The following is a 4,428-nucleotide window of genomic DNA, read 5'->3' as shown; positions in this document are numbered from 1 at the left end:
AGACTTGACATGCTCAGGGCATCTGAGTGCTAAAGCACATTTGACAAAAGCTGCAAGACACCTTGTTTAGAACCTGTTCACTGATAGGAAACTCGAATAAAGAGAACTGGGTTCAAGACTCATGTTGGGACAGTTGCAAGCCCAGTAACTTCAGAGTTAGGAGGGCTCTCCGTGTCTGTTCTAGAACCACTCATCTTTCTCAAAATGTGGTTTCCATTAGGCTACTTTCATCCTCAAGCGTTCCCTAAGGCATAATGATAAAGCCCAGCCCCTGCACAGTCCCATCGTAACAGCCAGACCTCCTGCTACTCCCTGAGAGAACCTGTCTGCTCTGGCTACCATTCTCTTACTGGAATGCTACCATTTTCATTCCCACCCCTTCGGTCATTGCAGGAGTGATTACCTTCCTCTTTCTTCCTCTCCCATAGCACTCATCACCCTCCTCCCTAGTTGTCTCAGATTACACAGCCTTCAAAATCCACTTGCACTTGCCCCCCCCCCTTCAAGAGCACCCATCATTCCACTGCCTAGAGCTCACTGCTTCCTTGGTTCCCCTCTGGAATTCTACTGTCTGCCCACTGACTCAGTACTGGACCACTGCTGCCTTTGATATGTCTTTATATTAATATTCTAACCTGGAGTGATGTATCTTACCTCCTCAACCAGGTCAAAATCTCTTTCAAAAGAAGGACCTGTCATGGCACTACACACACATCACTGGCCTCCAGTAAATATTTCAGGAATAAACAGTTATTGGAGTATCTGCTTTTGGCTCCTTAACTCTGAATATGGAAGCTGGTAACAGAGTATCACCCCAGTCACACAAGAGGCAAATTCCTGCAAAATTAACCAAGTACCTTTCTATGAATAATATCCTTCACGTCATATGTGCTATGTGTCTTATATGTTACACACATATACATGGTTAAATTCCATGAGAAAGGTGAAGATGATTCAAATGGGAAAAATGTTTCACCCTAAGATTCAAAAACAAATTTAAGAACTTCAGAAGGCAGTCAATTTTTTTCAATCACCTATTAAAAGGAAAATGGTGATTTTTTTTGAAAAAGGATCTTAGTACCCAAAATAAGTCACAGACAATAAACCCTAGTAACCTAATATTTTAGGGAGCTATATTCACAAGGGGGAAAAAACATGCCCTGTGGCATGCCCCCATGGCCCCACCTAGGGCCCCTGCAAGCCTTTTACCTACTTCTAAAATCACCCCCATCCACTCCAGTCATGGTCTTTAACAGCCTCAGGCCGGGCCATTATCATGGTATTGGTTTCCTTTCTGCAGGTTGTTCAGATGCCAACCTCAGAGTTTCTTATACATGAAGAAATGAGGAAGCAGTGTAGCGGTGTGCTTGCCTCCAGTTTTGTTTTGGTTTTGGTTTTTCATTTTGACTCTAATCCAGACACCCTCATCCGTGCAGAAATGCAGCCTAGTCATAGCCTGGCACGATGAGTGGACACAGGTGTGTGGGGACTGCCTGTGTGCGTGGGACAGGAATCCAGGGAGAGGAAGAAAACAGTGGGCAGCAGTGGCACTGGCTGATCCCGATGTGAGGCAGGAAGTGAACCTTCCTCTTCCCATTAGCACCTGGATCCCCTTTTCTTCTGTTGAATCTTCACACTCACACTGCCTGGAGCCAGCTGGCAGATGTCCCTTTACCCAGGATTCTGCAGCAGGAGGGGGGGGGGGGGGCTTCAGGGTAACAAACGTGATCCAGTAACACAAGGTCCAAACTCTGCCACTCTTTCTGCCTCCCTCCTACCTTTCACAGAGAGTGAAAAGGGACAGAAAAAAAAAAAAACTGAATAATTAATTCTAAGAAATAAAAATCTTGGGGTACCTGGGTGGCTCAGTTGGTTAAGTGTCCGACTCCAGCTCAGGTCATGATCTTACAGTTTGTGGATTCCAGCCCCGCATCGGGCTCTGTGCTGACAGCTCAGAGCCTGAAGCCTGCTTGGGATTCTGTGTCTCCCTCACTCTCTCTTTCTGTCCCTCTCCCATTCACGTTCTCTCTCTCTCTCTCTCAAAATAAATATTGAAAATTTTTAATTAAAAAATTTAAAAATCTTGCCATCTCCTTCATCTTACCTTTAAGCTCTTAAAGTGCTTAGAATCAATGCAATTTACTGCTAAATTATTTTCTGCTTGGGTCTTTTACTATTGTCTGTTCGTTAATTTTGCCTCTCCAACTCAAGTATAACTTTCTTGAGGGCAGAGAATGACACATTTTAGTACCATTTCTCACTACTCCCCCCCGCCCCCCGCATGTCTGTTATAGTTTCACATAAATTAAGTGCGTTAATTGATTAAAATGAGCTAGGAGTAACTGCATATATTATGACAGCCTATCCCAAATATGTAATATTTATCAATGAGGACAGTCCTAAAAGAGCTTCTTGGCAAGGATAGGCTTCCTTTGACAGACAGGAAAACCCAGCCTCAAGCAGAAGCTGCGACCATAGTATTTAGGCTGAGAAGGTGTCCTAAGTTGAACCCTGGCCTTTAGGGCCAACTCAAGAGAGGTCATTAGAATTGGGTGGAGTTCAGGGTACATTGCCCAGAATAGGATGCGTGATAGTCCCTGGGGCCAGAAAGAGGGGAGTCTGTGTTTCTGAGGGGAAATCCAGACTACAGTTCTATCAGGTGAGGACTACTCCAGGTGCCTGCCTCCCAGACGGACATTCTCCTCAAGAAATAATGGGATGTGTGGACTCTGGGGCAAGATGGCCAGCAACAGCAGAGCAGCAACAAGTCAGGGTGTGTGTGTGGAGTAGCCCTATTTGTCCTTTTTGGTAGAAGTCACACTCTAGGATACCTGATGGCATCAGAGTGTCACATGGGTCACAGTAGCAGTGGCTGAGACTGGCAAAAGCCAGGAACTCTGCAGGACCAGCGAGGTGCCAGAGAATCTGACAACGTTCCTTTTTGTCCAGTTTAGTAGTAACGAACACTTTCCCAAAACTGACACCAACAAGAGTAAACAGCAACCTTCTCTAGGAGGAATTGTCACAATTTGCTGATTTCTAAATCGATGCCATCACCTCTCCCTTAGCCTATTCCTCTCCCTACGTCCCTCTCTCTATCCCCCTAATCAAGTCAGCGTGAATCTGCATTTGCTTTGGAAGCTTGGATCACACTGGAGTTCAGGGGCATTTCTCCAGGCATCCTGCTTCTCTATTCTGTATCTGTCCAAGAAGGTAGAGCAGGGGCTGGAAGAGGTGACGGTGAGCCAGCAGCCACTTGGGCCCGCAAAGTCCCTTTTCTTGCATTCCCAGCAAACAGTGGTAATGTCAGCTGCACGAATATTTTGCTTCTCCTTAGCCCTGTCTTCAAAGTTTTCCTTTGAAGAACATTCTCCATGAGAGAAGGAAAGAAGGACACCATACAGACTTACTCCAGGGCGCCACTGTTGCTTGAGTTTGGACTAGAATTTAATATCCCCTCCAACTTGAAAGAACCCGAAAGGTGTATGTGCGAACCAGGTGTCACCCGGGATTTTCCTGTCCCTTACCATTTAGTTAAGGAGTGAGTCATTGGTGTTGCCCAGCTCCACAGGGGTGTGTTGGGGGAGGGCGTCGGACTTCAGAGTCTGCCATTTTGGAAAGAAAATAAGAAAGGAAGGGGGGTGGGGAGGAAGGCAGGCGGCAAGGAAGGGACTTGCGTGTGTAGCATTGGCGGAAGGAGGAGACGTCTGTGCCAGTTAGGGGGTGGGGGTGTTTGTCCGGCCTCAGCCCGCAGCTTCAGTTCTGCCCACGGGGCACAGCCAAGTCCCGGAGTCTCCCGGCTGCGCGGCTTCCTCCCATCTCTCCTCTCCACTTCCTGCCTCCACGTTGTTTCAGAACTCCAACTTCTTACCCGGATCCCCGAAGTCATTCAGCTACGCCTCACAGCTCTCTCGGTTATTCCCAAATTCACCCTGACAGCCACATTCGCCTGTGGAAATCCGCTCTCCGGTAATAAGTCGCCTCGTATGGCCAGACCTTCGAGAGCAGTTGCCGCCAGGAACTGCAATTCCCCGGTCTGCTTACAAACTTTTGCCAATTCCTTCGTGGGTGAGCAAATTTTAAAAGCAAAGCGGGTGAGGGTTTCCACCCCAGCTTGGACGAGGCCTCGTGAGCGTCCGGAGCTCGCTCGGCGGCGGGCCGCGTTGGGCCGACGGCGCTGCCCTTCAGGACCCCGCGCACCGGGCCAGGGCCCGCACCGCGCCCGGCTCCCGAGATAGAGGTCCCGTCGTGGTTTTCCGCGCCGGGGCCCGCGCCTGCGGCTTTCCCGCCTCCCGGGGCGTCCCGAGGCTGGCGCGTGGGCGGGGCGGGCGGCATTTAAGGCGGGCACCGCCTCCCGGCGGCAGCGGCTGGCGCTCGGCCGCGGGAGGTGCGCCTCGGGACCGCGCCGCTGCCGCCAGAGCCCGACGG

The sequence above is a fragment of the Herpailurus yagouaroundi genome, unplaced genomic scaffold (assembly GCF_014898765.1).
Source record: "Herpailurus yagouaroundi ecotype Mexico unplaced genomic scaffold, PumYag 426, whole genome shotgun sequence".
Classification (NCBI taxonomy): Eukaryota; Metazoa; Chordata; class Mammalia; order Carnivora; family Felidae; genus Herpailurus; species Herpailurus yagouaroundi.
Note: the sequence above shows the minus strand (reverse complement) of the source record.